Genomic DNA, 20,055 nt, shown 5'->3' on the forward strand with positions numbered 1-20,055 from the left:
TCTATCTTTCTATTAAGTATGCACACATTATTAAATCTTGTTTAAATCACATTGGTGCTATTGCTTTGAGAGTTTATTGTTGCTTTTCCAGAAAAATTTATGACTAAATCACGTGCTAGGTTCCTTCTCCTTAGAAAAAAATCCCCAGCTCCTAGCCAAAAGACACCACTTTCATTTGGTGTAGATACCCACACTGCAGACATATTGCCCAGAAAAGAAACCAAACCGATATGAAGGCATATGGTACAAGGACCAAACCATTGGTCAATGAAGAGTTAAATGATCCACACCCATTCTGTCCTCTCCACAAGATCTGACAAAGTTCGAATATCTCCCCAAGGTAAATTATCGTGCCTGCTCTCATTCCACCCACCCTGAAACTGAGAAAGTGGCCATTTGTAATCTACTAACATGCAGAGCGTAGTGGGAGTTATTTTTTAATCACAGCAAACACCTGATAGCACTCACTGTGCGACAAACACTGCTATAGACCCATTATAAATAGGTATTAATTCACTTAATTCAACTAGGAAGTCTTTGTAAGTCCACGCAGGAAACATGCAGCTACAGCTCCCTACTTCCTTCCACACTGGTCCCCTTACACCAAGCTTGTTTGTATGTCATTTGGGGAGGTGGGGGGTATGTACATGGCCATTGAATCAGACCCCCACTTATTTGTAATAAACACTTGGCAGACAGAAAAATTCTCAAAGGCTATTTATTAAGCTCCTAATCACCTCGGGGTGCTATGTTGGGGACTGTAATTACAGGAAACGTTTTCGACTCTGTTTCTTTTCTGACCGCCTGGCTGGGAGACCCAGGGAGTGGGCCATGGTAACCACTCTTCATTTTCCTGGGCCATTGTAACCCTAATGAGATCCATTCTGATTGCAATTATAACAGTGCGCAGCAGGTGAAGCCATATGGAGTGTGGTCATCTTGAAGCAGGAGCTGAAAAGGGGCTTTTGTCTACCCGACTCCGCACATGCATTTTCTAAAATCAGGTCCCACCTGGTCCTGCCACAGCCCTGTAAAGAATGGCCATTGTCTGAGGCCTGAAGCTTCAATCCGTGCCCACATAACAAATAGGAACATAATTGCTGAGTGCCTACTGTGTGCCAGGTGCTGTGCTAGGCTTTTTCTCATGTCATCCCGTTGACCTCTCAGTGAGCCAGCTATCATAAACAACATTCTACTGAAACTAAAGCCCAGAGACATCATCAGGCCTATCCTAAGTTGCACAGCTTGAACATGACAGCACCAGGATGACCACGACAGCACCAAATATCTTTACTCTAATGCTTAACTGCTTTCTAGTCCAAGGAGAAGTTGTCATTGAAATCTCTTTTTTTAAGATTTCATTTTTAAATAATCTCTACACCCAACGTGGGGCTCGAACTTACAACCCCAAGATCGAGTCACATGCTCTACTCACGGAGCCAGCCAGGCACCCCTGCCATTGAAATCTTAACTTTCTAGGTCTTTTGTTTTCTCATTGTTTGACTTGAATAAACAGATTGTCATGAAAGATTCCTTTTTCCAGAGAGGGTCTCTAAGCTCTTTTTGCACCATGTTACTTGACAACTGACTAGGGGCAGCTGCTAACTAGCTAGAAGCCCCCACAGCTCACCGACCCTTGGCATGTTCCATTCAGGAAAGTGTGTGTGTAGGGGGGAAACAAGACTGGATGGGTTCAAAATCTGATCCCAGAATCATGCATATCACTGTGAGTCTTGCACGGCTCACCAGGACTATTGCCCTAATGCAGGCTGGATAGACTGAGGTATGAAAAACTCTTTTGTTGCACATAATGGTTATTTTTTATTGGAACCACAGTGCCTCTTCCTTTCCATCCCCCACCCCTCTTTTCCCTGCTCCCCCCACACCTTCCCCCACCATGGCTAACCCAGCCAGTAGCACAGATAAAAAAAACTTAGAGTCCGCAGTTCAGGGTCACATTGGTCTATTAAAGCCTAACAAAGAGTAAAGCTTTATGCGGAAGAAAACAGGTTTACCTTGAATTTATGAATTGAGAGGCTTCTGAAGGAGACAGAGAAAACCTATTATTTTTTTTAAAGATTTTATTTATTTATTTGACAGAGAAAGACACACAGAGAGAGGGAACATAAGCAGAGGGAGTGGAAGAGGGAGAAGCAGGCTTCCCGCTGAGCAGGGAGCCTGATGGGGGGCTCAATCCCAGGATCCCGGGATCATGACCTGAGCTGAAGGCAGATGCTTAACGACTGAGCCACCCAGGCGCCCCAGAGAAAACCTTTAATATTAGGCAAACCTATTATTCCATAGGCTGCAATAAAATAGTATTTAATTCTAGGTGGCCACGTGGCCTAGCATACTCACCCTCAGAAGAAAGTGTACTATGCAAAGAAAGGAGCTTAGGATCTAATTAGAGAATTTTGGGGTATAAACACCAATAAATGACAGAATTGTGTATGTATATGTAAATATGTATAATGATCAATAGGAAGATGAAATTATTTCTAAAATGAAATAATTTACTCTTCTCAAGGCCTATGTGAATTCCTATCATCCTTATGCTTCCCGAAAGCATGTAACAACTTGCCCAGGTTTCTGCCCAAGCAGCCCCCTCTCCAAACCACTGTCTCCACCTGCAGGCTCACCCCTGCTCAAAGCTCTGGACCAGTGTCACAGCCCCTAGTCATGGTGGCCTTAAAGCACCCTGTGCAATTTTTGGGGGACTTGGCATCAGGTCAGCTTTTGCTGCCAGGCCTACTGATCTTGTGCCCCTATGCTAGGAACTGGCCCTCCATCTCACTGTCAACACTAGACCCCAAATTTCTGCCATCAATCCTGTAGCTGGATCTCTATTCTGAAACTCTGGCTCTCATTCGCCATCTTGACCTGCTCAGTACTTCACTCTGGAAATCTGGAGAACAAGGCAGGGCCCCAGTGGTCTCTTTTTGCAAGGAGAGATGCCTGCCCTCCAACTCAGCCTGAGCCCTGACTGTATGTTGGCAGCCTGCCTTCCAGATTCTGTGCTTTGCCTGGCTCACGGCAATGCCCTCACCCCTGTTCCACGGCCTCATTCACACCAGGTAGGCAGGCTTGATTCCATGCCAATAAACTCTTCCAAGCCTGGCCTGGATGCTCACCTCTCATAAATGTCAACATCCAGTAAAGCTTCTTAGCAGTGTCACTACTGTGTCCAGTCACATGGGTGTGGGCACAGAAGGAAAAATTGCACCCCCACAGGTTGAAATATTTGGGGGGAATAAATCACACTTTCTCTGGCATCTAGTTGAACCACTGCAACAAAATGGTTTCTGGGGCCAAAGAATGTTTTGGAGAAGGTACAGTATTCCACAGTCCAACTACTTTAATTTAACAGTCCTTCCTCTTGGGACTCCTGGGTGGCTCAGTTGGTTAAGCATCTGCCTTTAGCGCAGGTCATGATCCCAGGGTCTTGGGATCAGTCCGCATTGGGCTCCTTGTTCAGCAAGGAGCCTGCTTCTCCCTCTGCCTGCTCCTCCCTCTGCCTGCTCTGCCTGCCACTCTCCCTGCTTGTGCTCTCTCTCTGACAAATAAATAAGTAAATAAAATCTTTAAAAAAAAAATAGTGCTTCAGGACCCCTGGGTGGCTCAGTCATTGAGCATCTGCCTTCAGCTCAGGTCATGATCCTAGGGTCCTGGGATCGAGCCCCGCATGGCGCTCCCTGCTCCGCAGGAAGCCTGCTTCTCCCTCTCCCACTCCCCCTGCTTGTGTTCCCTCTCCCACTCCCCCTGCTTGTGTTCCCTCTCTCGCTGTGCCTCTCTCTCTGTCAAATAAATAAATAAACGAAATCTTTAAAAAAAAAATAGTGCTTCCTCTCTATGCTCATGAGATGTGGAGGCCAGAGAGACAGATTAGGACTATAGGTCAAGGAAGCAATTTGCCTAGTCATCATTACCATTCCTACTGAGAACAACAAAAAAAAGAACCACTCAAACATGCTTGGCTTTTTTTTCCCTTTAAGCATCTCTTTCTCTATAAAATTACATAAAAAGATCATGATAATAATGTGAACTTCCAACGAGCAGAAATTTAAAAAAAAAAAAAAACCTGCTGGAGTACATTTAGCATGATAAGAATTGAACAATGTATAGAACTGTTGAATCACTATTTTGTACACCGAAACTAATATAACACTCTATGTTGACTATACTGGAATTAAAATTTAAACCTTAATTTAAAAAAAACCTGTTGCCCTAATACCCAAAGCCAAAGACAATCTATTTTTCTATCCTTTTCCTGTCTTCAGCAGCTGAAACCTGTTTTGGAGTGAGAATTTGGAGCATCTTTAATGCCCAATGAGCAACTGACTCCTCTTCCTTATCCAGTGTCCGTTGGGTATTGTGAGAGCCCTGTCCTTCACTAAGGATACAGCAAGCTGATTCAACAGGAGTGAATTTAACAGTTGTCCCTGCCCTGTCCCCCTACCCCACCTCTGAATTCCCCACGACCAGGGACAAAGAACAAGGGCATAGACACACCTTCAAAACGCCATCGTGGGCTGTGTACTTACTGCTCTTACCACTTTCAAAAAGCTCTTAGGTTAATTCAAAAAAGGTAGTGTACCATGCACCTTGATGACTGAACATTGTTGACTACCGATGGAGCAAAAACACCCATGGACAGATAACTAGGCTCAAATCTCCCCCTCTGTCTCCACAGTTACAAACAGAACCTTTGAACCTTTATCTTCTGGTCTAGAGTCTTCATTTGCAAGGTAGGGGGATTTCTAATTTTTTCTAGGGAACTGCCCAGTTCTAGAACTTATTTGAATTCCAAAGGTCCAACAAGAATTGAAGTGCTCAACATCACTCGGCATCAGGGAACTACAAATCAAAACCTCAATGAGATACCACCTCACACCAGTCAGAACAGCTAAAATTAACAAGTCAGGAAACGACAGATTTTGGCAAGGATGTGGAGAAAGGGGAACCCTCCTACACTGTTGATGGGAATGCAAGCTGGTGCAGCCACTCTGGAAAACAGTATGAAGGTTCCTCAAAAAGTTGAAAATAGAGCTACCCTACAACCCAGCAATTGCACTACTGGGTATTTACCCCAAAGATACAAATGTAGTGATCCGAAGGGGCACATGCACCCCAATGTTTATAGCAGCAATGTCCACAAGAGCCAAACTATGGAAAGAGCCCAGATATCCATCAACAGATGAATGGAAAAAGAAAATGTGGTGTATATATATATATATATATATATATACATACACACACACACACAATGGAATATTATGCATCCATCAAAAAAAATGAAATCTTGCCATTTGCAATGATGTGGATGGAACTATGGGGTATTATGCTAAGCGAAATAAGTCAATCAGAGAAAGACAAGTATCATATGATCTCACTGATATGAGGAATTTGAGAAACAAGACAGAGGATCATAGGGGAAGGGAGGAAAAAATGAAACAAGATGAAACCACACAGGGAGACAAACCATAAGAGACTCAATCTCAGGAAACAAACAGGGTTGCTGGAGTGGTGGGGGGTGGGAGGGATGGGGTGGCTGGGTGATGGACACTGGGGAGGGTATGTGCTATGGTGAGCACTGTGAATTGTATAAGACTGATGAATCACAGACCTGTACCTCTGAAACAAATAATACATTATATGTTAAAAAAAAAAAAAGAAGATAGTAGGAAGGGGAGAATGAAGGGGGGGATCGGAGGGGGAGACGAACCATGAGAGACTATGGACTCTGAGAACAAACTGAGGATTTTAGAGGGGAGGGGGGTGGGGGGATGGGTTAGCCCAGTGATGGGTATTAAGGAGGGCACATATTGCAAGGAGCACTGGGTGTTATATGCAAACAACGAATCATGGAACACTACATCAAAAACTAATGATGTAATGTATGGTGATTAACATAATAAAATAAAATTTAAAAAAATGAATTGTGTTTAAAGTTGTATTGGTGGTTGAGAGGATGGGTCAGGAATGACAACGGAAATTAAGATCTGAGTTCTGGGTGTAAAGTTCCAGGCTCCAACTTTCTGCAGTATATCATGACCAGGCTGATGGAGCAAAGCCTTCATTATCCCAGCAGAGAAAACCCAATGGCCCAGTTTCTGGATGATGTCAGAAAACACTAGAAATCTGGAGAACAGACTAAATTCCATCCTTCAGAGACCACTGACACTCTTTCAAAAACACCTGAGAGTGGGGTGCCTGGGTAGGTCAGTTGGTTAAGTGTCTGTCTTGGTTTCTGCTCAGATCATGATCTCGGGGTTGGGAGACTGAGCCCCACACTGAACTCCACACTCAGCTAGGAGTCTACTTGAGATTCTCTCCCTCCCCCTTTGCCCCTCTCACACACGCAAGCATGCTCTTTCTCCTAAAATAAATAAAATCTTTAAAAACAATACCTAAGAGTGCTCACTTCCACAGCAATTATACTAAAATTGGAATGAGAGAGAAGATTAGTATCGCCCGGTGCAAGGATGACATGCAAATGCATGAAGCGTTCCCTATTTTGTGCAGTTCCCCAGCAAGCTTCCACCCTTTGCGGATTAGCGAAACAAATGGTGGAGTTTGAAGAGGTCACTTGGGGTGCCTGCTCCAAGTCTGTGCCTTGCTGCTAGCAGCCAGGGGCCCTGAAGACACCTGAGAGGTTCTCCTGGCCTCCCACCAGATCCTCTGCCATTGGACATGAGACCGGACTTCAATGGCCCCCTGACATCTGCATAGCTTCCTAGTCATGTTTCCATTATTAAGTTACCTAGGTAATCCTGGTATCTACATCTGAAGGCTTGTTCTCATTGGTTAAAAAAAAAAAAAAACCTGAGAGACAATGGACACAGTAATAGCTAACATTTGTTTAGCACTTACAATGTTCTAGGCACTGAGCTATGAAACAAGATTCCAAGAATCAACCAACAACCTAAAAGCTGAACAATGGGGAAACAGTTATAGAAGTCATGGAATATCGTTCATCAATTTAAAATGCTTTCAGGGGGATGCCTGGGTGCCTCAGTCAGTTAAGCATCTGCCTTTGGCTCAAGTCATGATCCCAGGGTCCTAGGATTGAGTTCCATATAGGGCTCCTTGCTCAGCGGGGAGCCTGCTTCTCCCTCTGCCCTTTCCCCTGCTTGTGGTCTCTCTCTCTCTCTCTCTCATAAATAAATATTTTTTAAAAAAATAAAAAATAAAAATAAAATAAAATAAAATGCTTTCAGGGGCACCCACCTGGCTCAGTCAGTAGAGCATGTGATTCTTGATCTCGGGGTTGTGAGTTCAAGCCCCATGTTGGGCATAGAGATTACTTAAAAATAAAATCTTTAAAAAAATAAAAAAAATGTTTTCAAATCTTGCCATTTGCAATGATGTGGATCGAGCTAGAGTGTATTATGCTAAGTGAAATAAGTCAGTCAGAGAAAGACAAATACCAAAAAAAAAAAAGAAAAGAAAGACAAATACCATAGAATCTTGCTCATATGTGGAATTTAAGAGGCAAAACAGGTGAACATATGGGAGGGGGTGAAAAGGAGAGAAGGAAACAAACCTTAAGAGGCTCTTAAGGATAGAGAACAAACTGAGGGTTGCTGGGAGGGAGGTGGGGTGGGGGAGGGGCTAGATGGGGGATGAGCATTAAAGAGGGCACTTGTGATGAGCATTGGGTACAGTTGTGTGTAAGTGATGAACCACTGAATTCTAGTCCTGAAACCGATATTGCACTCTATGTTCACTAACTAGAAGTTAAATTAAAATTGGGGGGAAAAATGCTTTCAAATAATAGCTAATGAAATAGGAACATTTGCATATCATAATGTTACATGAAAAATGCAGCATTCAGAAATATACAAACGGTATAATCCCACTATTTTTAAAACCAACACATGGACAGAGGTAACACCAGAAAGAGTTATACCAATAATGTTAAGAGGAGACAGGACCGACTACATAATTAGTAGGACCTAGTAGTACAAAACGAAAGCGTGCAGCCCCTGTTCAAAAGTTATTAAGAATGTCAAGACAGCAGCAGCAGAGCATTAAACCAAGTGTGGGGCTCCTCTAAGCACTGAACCCTGTATGACCACACAGGTTGCATGTCCAGTAAACTGGCCTTGTTGCCAGTTAGGTATTTCTGAGTGTTAGTATTATCAGCGATGGTTTCCTTCTTTGTATTTGTCTATTAGCTCCAAGTTCTACTAAGTGAACATATATTATTTTTATTTTTAGAAAATACAATGACTAATTTTTTAAAAGATTTATTTATTTATTAGAGAGTGTGAGCACAGGGATGGGCAGAGGGAGAGAATCCTCAAGCAGACTCCCCACTGAGCACGGAGCCCAAAGCGGGGCTTGATCCCAGGACCCTAAGATCATGACCTGAGCTGATATCAAGAGTCAGCCACTTAACCAACTGAGCTACCCAGGCGCCCCTATAATGACTGATTTTTAAAAGAATCAACAAGGGGCGCCTGGGTGGCTCAGTCGTTAAGCGTCTGCCTTCGGCTCAGGTCATGATCCCAGGGTCCTGGGATCAAGCCCCACATCGGGCTCTCTACTCAGCGGGAAGCCTGCTTCTCCCTCTCCCACTCCCCCTGCTTGTGTTCCCTCTCTCGCTGTGTCTCTCTCTGTCAAATAAATAAATAAAATCTTTTAAAAATAAATAAAATAAAAGAACCAACAAAAGTTAACAGATCTCTACCTATAATTATAAAGTAGCATGATTTGGAACACCATCATACTAAGTCACAGGTAAGGACTGAATCTGGGATGTAGGGAGAAGTGGTAATCTGGCCAGAGGGGACAAAGTCAGAAGCTGCCACAAGTAGATAAAGAGAGGGAAGGGTAACCTTGTACCTGGGACTAGGCAGATGAGACTCCAGCTGCCTGCAAAAAAGTTCCCTGCCCCAATCTGGGCAGGGGTGAATGATCAGCCTAGTGTAAGGCAAAAAAAGATCCTTCCAACAGTAAGCAAGAGTCACAGTGGTGGTGGCAATGATTCAGGCTGTAGAGTGACAAGGCACTAGCCCATGTAACCGATGATGGTCACAGCAAGAGACTGTGCCAAGAAGTTTAAAAGTTAAAACTGGTGGTGCACCAGGGTGCCTGGGTGGCTCAGTGGGTTAAGCATCTGCCTTTGGCTCAGGTCATGATCTCAGGGTCCTGGGATGGAGCCCCACATCGGGATGCCTGCTCGGCGGGGAACCTGCTTTTCCCTCTCCCTCTGCCCTCACCCCAGTCATGTGCTCTCTCGCTCTCTCTCTCTCAAATAAATAAATAAATAAAATCTTAAAGAAAAAAAACTGGTGGTGTGCTAAGGAACAAAAAGTACTCAAGGGGGAGAAGAACCCAAGAGTTTCAAGAACCTAGGTGGTAGACGCAAGAACCAGAATGACTCTAAATTAGGATTCAGTGTCTCTTTCACCCTCAGGCTGGTATGAGGGACCACATATACTTCACTAATTTATTTAAGCTAGTATTTATTGTCTGTCTTTGCCCAACTAGAGTATAAGATCTACAGGGACCAGCGTTTTTAACCGTTCCATTCACTATTGTACCGCAGCCCCTAGGAACATGCATAACACAGAGTAGGCACTCAAAAATCTTTGTTGAATTGCAAGTTTGGTCCAATTCTTATGTCCTTGTGTGTGAAGCAGAGAAGTGGGTTAGTAATAGGACAGGCCAAGTAACAAGAACAATCAGAATGGAAAAGATGTCCTTGTTTTGAACTTCAAAGGGAACATGAGGGATTCCTTCTTAATTATTCAGTACCTTAATTACTCAGTGCTCGTCCCAGAGGGGATAGGGAAAAATATACAACAGGGTCAGGTGTGAGCAACACACCTATCTCCATCTCATTAAGATAAATCAATTCCTGGGAATTCCCCAGAAGACAGCCGGTCTTTCCTCTGAGCTTCACGAGGTGACCCCAGACACCACACAATTTCAGGGTCATTCTGAAATTGTATTAAAAATTCCTGACACCACATCTTCTGTGACCAGGTGGAAGAGAAAAAAAGGAAAGCAATTACTGAGATGCCACGAGCTGAGAAAGGGTTAACTACGGGCCTGGGAATGAAAAGAGCCTGCCTCCTTCCCCACCCAGATCCCCTGCTCTCAGGCACTGGTGCTCCCGGTACTCTCATAATGGCTCCCAAGGCCAAGTGGCCTCTCTTCTACATTTCTTGCCTAATCCCAAGCACTTGAATGAGGTAAATGTAGCCACAAAATGCTTTTTCCCTCTTCCTTCTGGGCTCGCCCCCTCTCACCAGCATAATAAACAGGAAATGTCTCCAATGTTCCAACATTATCAGCTGCAGGTACTTTTCTGTACCATTCTGAATCAACTGCAGGCCTTCTCTGAATCAACAGAGAAATTCATGGACATTTCTCCCCCTTCCCATTTTCCTTCCCTGAGGCAGTATTAAAGAATGCAGTTATGGTGTGCCTGGGTGGCTCAGTCGGTTAAGCATCCTACTCTTGATTTTGACTCAGGTCATGATCTCAGGGTTGTGAGATCGAGCCCTGCAAAGGGCTCTGTGCTGGGCCTGGAGCCTCAGATTCTCTCTCTCTTAAATAAATAAATAAAATCTTAAGAAAAAAAAAAAAGAATGCAAGGGCGCCTAGGTGGCTCAGTCGGTTAAGTGTCTGCCTTCAGCTCAGATCAGGATCTCAGGGTCCTGGGATCGAGCCCCGCGTTGGGCTCCCTGCTCAGCGGGGAGCCTGCTTCTCCCTCTCCCTCTGCCTGCCGCTCCCCCTGCTTGTGCTCTCTTGCCCTCTGTCAAATAAATAAATAAAATCTCTAAAAAAAAAAAAAAGAATGCAGTTATTCCCAGGCAAAAAATTGCAGCTTGGAAGAATGTGGTTAGCACCAGCAGGGAAATAGACTGTCTTCAACACTGGCTAAAATGCAGGGTCTAAGGGGCTGAGCTGAGACTCATATTTACCAAAGGGCAGGGAAAAGGTAAGAATGGCATTTTCTTTGACCATGGTTTACAGTTATGACTAGTAGGCTGCAAGTAGAGACATCCTAAAAGGCCCAGCTACCCACTGTCCTGGCCAGGAAATTAGGGCAGAAAATGACATTTGAGGGAGTGTCTGGGTGTAGTGGCAGAACTGACGGGTACATACACCAGAAATGGCATGCATGGTATGTGAAGTCACAAGACCCGGCTCTGCCACAGAGATCATGGGCAACATGTACCACCTGCAAGAGGAATGAATGGCATCTGAGCCCAGTGGGTAGACAACCTATGGATTTTTTTGAAGACAAAATACAATTTTCCCTAAAATAGCACACCTCAAGTGGTAGTAGGACAAACCACCTGCTACTAAGGAATTTGAGAAGTTGAACCCAAACATGGAAAATATCCGGGTTTTCTCATGGCAGGTGGGTGAAAACACAGACTTAAATAGACTGTTAGCCAAAAAAAATTGGTAGGACCACGGAGCTTCCCTCACACCAAGAGAGCTTGTTCTCTGAACTTTGCTAACAATGTATCGGTAGTGTTTGTTCTTGTAAACTTTCGACAGCCTGGATGACCCCAGGCAAGTTAACAACCGCTCTGTGCTTTCCTTTCCTCATCTATAAAATGCAGGTATAACACCTAAAATATACGGATGGTGTGAAAATTAGCAATGATGTGTATAAAGCACCTGGAACATCACAGCTAGGATAATAGTAATGCTACAGTTATTATGTGATAGAAGAGGTGATCAGAAAGGTCATTTTGACTTGTACTTCTGCCGTAGACTTGTACTTACCCATTGCCCGTGTATGCAGTGTTTGGAAGAAGAAAAAACACAAGGAGAGGATTCAAATCATCACCAGTCTATAATAATGAAACACTGCAGACATGGGTGTAACCAAAAGTTGTAAAAGAACTTCCAAAACCTATATTTGAGTGTAGTTGACATGGAGATTGTGGTGAGAAAAAGAGGTAGAAAAATACCGAGGGTGGACACAAGCTCATGAGCTGCCCGTAACCATAACAGAAGCTGATCATGACTCAATATGGCTTTTCTGAAGGTGTGAAAGAAACGGGGGGGGGAAGATCATTGGTTTTCTAGTAACAAGGCTACTCAGTGATCTGCAGACATGCTATGCCTGCTTCTACCACCAAGCAGGTGGCTCCCATGAAGACTTCCCTGATGCTTTCCTGCCTCCTAGAGCCCCATCGCACCTCCTGGCCTTTACGTGCTACCTCATACTTCTTTTTTGCAGATCCACACGCTGGCCCACAATCATAAGCGCCTTCAGAGCAGTATATGATGCTATACATTTTTATATTAAACGACCAACACAGGGGCGCCCGGGTGGCTCAGTCAGTTAAGCGGCTGCCATTGGCTCAGGTCATGACCCCAGGGCCCTGGGATCGAGCCCTGCATCGGGCTCCCTGCTCTGCAGGAAGCCTGCTTCTCCCTCTCCCTCTGCCCCTCCCCCCTGCTTGTGCTTGCTCTCGCGCTCTAAATAAATAAATAAATATCTTTAAAACAATTTTTAAAAAAATAATATAAATGACCAACATAGGAAAAGTCTCTGGCACTGTGTGGGAGTGCTTGGCAAATGTGTTATTGTAATGAAGGGCACAAGAGCCCGTCCTGGTCTCATTATAAAAGCATTAACCCCAATTCTCTGGCCAGTTCGTAACATGATTCCTCTTCCTCCTCCTTTTGTGAATCCCACATTACTGAGCATGGGGCCCACAAACAAAAGTCAACAAATAGGTTGAATTAATGATAAGCACACACGCAAGGTTCATGCCATCATACTCTGCCATCACCATTTGGGACCTAGTTCTTCAACTTGCTGATGAGATGTTAGGAGGTTACCTATTGCAAACAGTTCAAAAGGGATAGGAAATTTGCCCCTCTCCTCTTTGTACATCAGGAGTGGGGGTTGGGGATCAAGAGTCTTTCTCCCCTGACAAGCTTTAAAAATGGCTTTATTACCAACTAGTAATGAGATAGCCTACAGCATTAGTAGGTTGAACTTCAGAATGAAGTTGGCAAAGGAAAACCACCAGCAGTAGTGCCTGTGAGGTCAGCTGTTCCTGACAAGATGTATGCATGGGATGGAAGGTGAAGTTAAATTAGGTGGGGAAGGAGAGAGATTCGAAGTCAGGAAGACTATAAATACCTTACAGCTACTTTCAAAAAAAAAAAAAATGAGACAGTTGAGAGAGGAAAGAATCAAAAACTTTTTAAAAAACTGTGTGCGTGTATATTTCCAACTAGACTGTCAGCTCTTTGAAGACAGGAACAAAGTCTGCTTCTTCTAAGCCTCCCAGTCCCTGGTATGTGTTGGCTGCCTAACAGATGCTCATGGAATGTTAAATAAGATTATAACGTATAGGTAAGGGAAAGAGAACTTGGCAAAGATAAAAAGGAATCTTTATGAGACCCCTAAAGAAGGAAGGTGAAAAGCAATCCCCCAGCAGGAGTGGGGGTTAATGTGAAATTATGTGTCCCCCTTTCAATTCAATGTTTTCATCTTTATCCTAAATCCCCACTTTGAGAATAAGGTACTTGCCTTTTTTTTTTTTTTTTTTTTTTTTTTTTTTGCACCTGCCAGCAAAGTGGTTAAATTACCAGCTGGTCCTCTCTCTGGGGGTCAGTCCCTTTCCCCAACAAAGCACTGTGGACCTGAGAACCTACCTCATCTAAACACCAGTAACAAGATATTACAGCCAGATTTCTGGCAGGTTCCACCCTCATTCGGCAAAGCATAGAGCAGCCTTTCCTATTTGCAGAGCCAATGGGACATCTATAGCTATGTCTCCGTCTTTTGTTGCTGACTGAAATGCTGTTACTGCAGTCAGTTCCCATAGAATCAATAAATAGAATCCTAAAATAACTCTTTTGGGGCGCCTGGGTGGCTCAGTCAGTTAAACGTCTGCCTTCGGCTCAGATCATAATCCCGGGGTCCTGGGATCGAGCAGCGTTGGGCTCCTTGCTCAGTGGGGAGTCTGTTTCTCCCTCTACCTCTGCCACTTCCCTCTGCTCCTGCTCTCTCTCTCTCAAATAAATAAATAAAATCCTTAAAAAATAAAATAACTATTTGAAGTAGATATTATTTTTCCCATTTATAAATGAGAAAACTGAGGGCTCGGTGAAGCGTCCTGGAGATCATAGAGCTGATAAGGAGCAAGTCTGGTAACAAGACTCAGCCCCACCTTTCTTAGGAATCCATGGATTATTAACTTCCAGGAAGCAGACAGGGTGACCAACCACCCCAGTTTTCCCAGGACTGAGGGATTTCCCAGGAGGAAACCAGGAGTGTCAGGCAAACGGGGAGGATGATGACCCTAGCAGGGACTGTGTTGATCCCGTTCACTGTTGTATACCTGTGGCACATTGTGAGCACTCAACAAATACGTGCTGAGTGACTTAAAGAATGAATGAGTGATTTTGTAAGAGTCCTAGGACATGTTTAAATGCTCCAATTCCTTTATAAAAGGCCATTTAAGGCACCTTCTTAGCCCCCTCCCTGCCTCATCAAACAGTATGAGGATCATAGCGTTACTATGCATGAGAATTTCATTGTGAAAAAGAAGACTGCAGAGATACCCTAACGAGCAACTGAAATTGAGTTTTGCTTGTCTTTGTTGCTTTGGAGGAGGAAAATAAATGAATGGTAAAGTTGATTCTTATTTTCAAATAAATTAAACATTCAGAAATGTGTGTTTGTTGGCTACTTTCAATAGCATGTTTCTTTCTTAAACCAGACTCCAAGCCAGCCTCCTGTCCAAGTTTTCTGTAATGCCTTATTGTCTAGTCTGTTTGGCTATTTTAAAAAACGTTGAATATCAACAATGGCTTTCAGTCAACTTTTGTATGAAGCAATCTTGGTTGAATGAGAAGATCCCAGAGCTTATAGTCCCGTCTGCTGTGCTGCCCCGGGCTGGGCTTGAATGTGTGTGACTGATAACAGGACACATTTCTACCTTAGTTATTACATTCCTGCTCCATAATTCATTGGCCACTCTCTTTTTAGGAAAGATCTCTGTGGCAAAGTGGGCAGGACAGCAGGTAAGTGCACTGAGGAGAAACCTGCCTCCTAGGGCTCCCGGGCTGGGTGTGGGTTCCCAGGGTCCAGCCAGGTCCATGGGCCCCTACAGCTTTGCTGGAGCCCTCACAGAGGGGATGCTTTGCAACAGTATGCAGTGACAACTAATCAAACTACTTACCTGCTGTGTGAAGGGTTAAGGCTCTGTGAGGAGGGTTACCTTTACATGGGGTTTGGCCCAATTTGGTTTGTTTTTTCTTTTGCCAGGCTTGAATGAAAAGTGAATATGCTGATCTGGAATTGCCTTTCTTTCCCAATGCTGGTTTTTGCTCCTCCTGAGGGGTCCTCTCTAAAAGCTGCCAGCATATAATTTCCTGCTTTTGCAGAGGGCTCCTGAGCTTGGAATGGCCCTTTTTTCTCCACCCTCAGGTAAACAAGGTCCCAGCAGGGGCCAGGCAACTGACTCCAGATAACTTTTAAGATTTCTGTTACTTCAAACGAAAAATTGCATTGAGTTGCTGAACTACTCTCTATTCCATATCAAGGTAAGTCATAGGGGATTGCATATCTGAGCTTTCTATTGTTTTGGGAACTGTCATAGTTAATTCAGCTTGTGTGACATGCTCAGCTCGGGGGTGGCTGGCTTAGAAAAGATGAGGCAGAGTCTTCCCTGAATCCAAACACACCACATGGAGTAGGAACCACGGGGACTGAGTTACTCTCAGCAAACAAACATGTCAAAATCTAACTTGACAGAAAGAGAAAAGAAACAAGGGCCCTTAGCCTGTCACCAGTTGGGAACCTGAGTGGAAAAAGGGAAACAGGGAGGGAATAAGAGAGAGAACACCCCTGTTTACAAACTGCTTCTTTGTGAATGAAGCAACATTCTAAAATCTAAGAGGAATATTGCCGGGAAGGGGGAAAGAGCAAGACATCCCACAGTATGTTACGTTGGCCACAAAGCCATCAGACTCCTAGAGTTCATTCATTCCTCTGCTGTGGTCCCTTTGTCTCAAACCCAGAACCCTTGACAGGGTCTCCGCGTGCATGCGCTTCACTGTGGACACAGTATAAAGAGCATCAAAGGGCTCTACAGTCAAATCCCATGTCAGAGGACCAGCCATCCAAAGTAACAACACATAGCATTCTGGTTGGGGTCTCTGACCGACCCGTAACATAGCAGACATATGCAGCTCCTTCCCAGTTTGAAAGGTGATTTCTAAAGTAAATTATCAAAGATTTACTTATCTCTTTGGGATTTAATACAGCCTGAGTAAAGGCAAACGTGCAAATAAAAGACCACATGTGACACAGTACAGCACCTAATTATTTTATTCTTTAAAAATTTTTTTTGCTTTTGCAAATCAATCCATAACTACCATTTGTGTGGTCACTGACCAAACTATGACAGCAATTTATAAGAATATCCATATTGAGGGTCACCTGGGTGGCTTAGTCAGTTAAGTGTCTGCCTTCGGCTCAGGTCATGATCCCGGGGTCCTGGGATCAAACCCCCCCCATCGGGCTCCCTGCTCAGCAGGGAGTCTGCTTCTCCCTGTTGCCCCTGCTCATACTCTCTCTCTCTCTCTCTCAGATAAATAAAATCTTAAAAAAAAAAAGAATATCCATATTGAGCTGTAAGCAAACCCAAAAAGGTAAGTAAAAGATCTAACTTTGAATGTTTCTACTTGAACAAAGCAATAAAAACAATACACTCCCTCCCTGGCCCCCCAACTTTGTTTTTTCATTGGTAGAAAGCAAAATAAAACTGTGTGAAAGAAAGAGTCAATAAAGCTCTTCACTGGAATCAAATCTAATTGCTTTGAAAGAAAAAAATTCACTACTTAAAATGAAGCATTTTCTAAACTGTGACTTATTTCTCACATCCTATGCACCTAATGACCAGGCTGAGAAACTGAGGTCTCTGCACAAGTCAGAGTCCTCAAGCTTTTCTCCCTTTTATATGTGGCCTCACTGAGAGATAAACACAGGGCCTAAGGGAGGAAGATGGCCGAGGGGGATTAAATTGATAGAGCTAGAGGAGCAAACGCTTGGATGCATGGCAGCCTGACTGGCTTTTAAATTTCTTTCTTCCCTAGGTTTAGGTTCACCATCTCCCAGAGGTTTCACTGGGTTTGGAGGTTTCATGGCAGGAGGTTGTTGGATTTCCATTTATATGTACTACTATCAAGAATCAAAAAGTCAAATATACTTGGTTAAAGAGGCCTTCTTTGTTTTTCAAAAAGAATACTATTTTAAAAATATGTGTGTGAAAGATTAGCTGGGGAATTAGATTTGCTGTGAAGAAAGAAAGCCACAACAGTTAATGATGGCCAAAAAAATACGTGTTAAAAAATGGGAACATGAAGATTACTACTGTTCTGCTTTATTAGTAAAGCACAGTCAAATGTACAGTAAGTTTTAAAAAACACAGGCATTCACATTATTTTTCTAACATGTCATGGATTTTTAAAATTGAAGCACTTTATATGAGCAACATATTTAGCATGACTAAAATCCTCACCTGTTGTTCTTTTCAGATCGGTGAGGATCTTAGTCTTGCTCTGCCACTGACTATGTGCTGTGTGACCTTGGGCAGATCGCTTCTCTTCTCTGGGCTTCAGTTTCTTCCCTTATTTTGAGGCAGTCACAGCCGGTTGATTATTTGTATATTTCTTCCAGTGTTCACAGTCCATGATTCTCTTTCAATCAGTGTGGAAATGGGGAGCCTAGTGAATGGGAAGGCTTGTTTAATGGGTGCAAAACAGAAAAAAATTGAGAGATGTTTGGCACAGGTGGGGTTAGAGTCAGAAGGATAAGACTGTCATCAAAAGCGACACTCTTCTGGGCCCATGCCAGCCATTCAGCCACAATGACAGGACTTCTAGAGTAAATGAAGGGTACAACAGCAAGATGGACCATGCAGCGGAGGTCAAAGTTGGAGGCTAACTGGTAAGATGACAGTCAGAGAAACTTACTCTGTGGAGTAAGGATTGCTATGCTCCAGTCTAGAATGCTAACTTTCCTTGAACTGTGAAACACTGCTGAGGACCAACTATTGTACTAACTGATGGTTGTGGCATATATGTAATTAATATGTGCTCAGAATTTACAAGACATTGTGTGAAAAAGGAATGGAATAAGTCCTATGCCTCATGCTTGGCATCTAAGTAGATTAGACTCAAACAAGGAGGGAACTGAGCATACTCTGGAAGGGGAAACCCACCCTCTTTCTTTCTTTTTTTTTTTTTTTTTAAGTAATCTCTCTGCCCAACATGGGGCTGGAATTCATGACCCTGAGATCAAGAGCCACATGCTCTACCAACTGAGCCACCCAGGCAACCCCCACCCTCTTTCTAAAGCAGATTCCTGGGGCACCTGGATGGCTCAGTAGGTTAAGCATCCAACCTACGGTTTGGGCTCAGGTCATGATCTCGGGATTGTGGGATGCAGACCGGAATCAAATTGGGCTCTGCACTCAGCAGGGAGTCAGTTTCCCCTCCTCCCTCTCCCTCTCCCTCTCCCTCTGTCCTCCCTCCATCCCCATGTGCTGTCTCTCTCTCTCAAATAAATAATAAATATTTTTTAAAAATAAATAAATAAAGCAGATTCCTGGGGCACGTGGCTGGCTCAGTCAGAAAAGCATGTGACTCTTGATCTCATGAGTTCAAACTCCGCGTTGGGTATAGAGATTACTTAAAAAAAATGATAAAGCAGATTCCTGAGGCTTGGTGCTGAGTTATGCAATGAGTTGTATGTAAATGGACTAGACCACCATACCGGGGGATGAGCAAAAGAAAATGAAGAAAGGTTCTGCTAGGCAAGTGAGACATGGGCCAGGAAAGGAGCAAAGAAGAGGCCAAAGCAAAAGTCTGGAGAGCTGGGAGGAAGGCCCCAGAGTCCATAGCAGATATGAGAGCCCAAGGTGAAGGGAAAACAGGGCCTCTGGGGGAGACACTTACCATGGAAATAGAACTTGCAGCTAAAGAGGCAGGAAGAAAGAGAACAGCTGAGCCCAGATGAAGCAGTGTGGGTGGGCTTCAACAAGACACTCCCGGAGGCCAGGGACTAAGTCCTATTCTTCTCTGTCTCCTCATCAGTGCATCCCACTCTTGGCATATAAAGCTGACAAACTAGCAGAGGTAGCAGACAGAAGTCATCACCATTTGGAAGGAAAAGGATCCAGGATGTTTTAAAGGTGAATTGCTGAAAGTTTCCTTGCTATGAACACTGAAAAGAAGTGAAATTCCCTAGGATACAGACAAATGGAGAATAGTCATTACTGCATGCTCCTATAAGTAAAGAGCATGTTTAGGGGCATGGAGTTGGTGTGCGGCACAACCTTTAGGATTCAAAGTGTGGTCCAAGGACCAGCAGCATGGGTATCACATGGGAGTGTGTTAGACATGCAGAACTGCAGGCCCTGCCCAGAGCCACTGAGTCAGAATCTGCATTTGAACAAGACCCCAGGGGATTCCTATGCACATCAAAGTTTGAGAAGCAGTGCACTTAAAGGGGGGTCAGCAAACTTTTTCTGTTAAGGGGCAGACACTAAATAGGTTTTTCAGGTCACATTCAGTTTCTGTCACTGCTGCTGCTCCCTCCTCCTCCCTGTCCTCCTCCTCCCCCTCCCTCTCCTCCTCCCCCTCCCTTTCCTCCTCCTCCCCTCCTCCTCCCCTCCTCCCCTTCCTCCTCCCCCCCCCCCCCCCCCCTCCTCCCCCTCCTCCTCCTCCTCCCTCTCCTCCTCCTTTTCCCTCTTCTTCTATGTAAGCCTTTAAAAATGTAAAAGCCATTCTTAGCTCACAGGGACTGGTAAGATTGAGCCCCACAGGCCTTGGTCCTCCCCCCACCCCCAAACACAGGATTGAGCTCAGGGAGGCTGGTGTCAGAGACAGAAATCATAGCACACAGAGTCAAAATCCCCGGAGCTAAGTGTGAGCTTGCACAAGTGTCTTAACCTCTCTACACCACAGTTTCCTCATGTGTAAAATGGGGCTACTGGTAGTACCTACCTCACAGAGCTTTTGAGAGGAGTAAATAAGATAATGTATGCTAAA

General features: G+C 44.1%; 1 non-coding gene across 1 annotated transcript; it reads left to right on the forward strand.

Moving 5' to 3' along the window:
- The first annotated feature begins 6,413 nt into the window (after positions 1 to 6,413).
- LOC116647221 lies at positions 6,414 to 6,517 on the forward strand. Its single transcript, XR_004302302.1, has one exon. It is a non-coding gene; the product is annotated as a U6 spliceosomal RNA (small nuclear RNA).
- Positions 6,518 to 20,055: the final 13,538 nt, after the last annotated feature.

The sequence above is a fragment of the Phoca vitulina genome, unplaced genomic scaffold (assembly GCF_004348235.1).
Source record: "Phoca vitulina isolate PV1807 unplaced genomic scaffold, GSC_HSeal_1.0 scaffold39, whole genome shotgun sequence".
Taxonomy (NCBI): domain Eukaryota; kingdom Metazoa; phylum Chordata; class Mammalia; order Carnivora; family Phocidae; genus Phoca; species Phoca vitulina.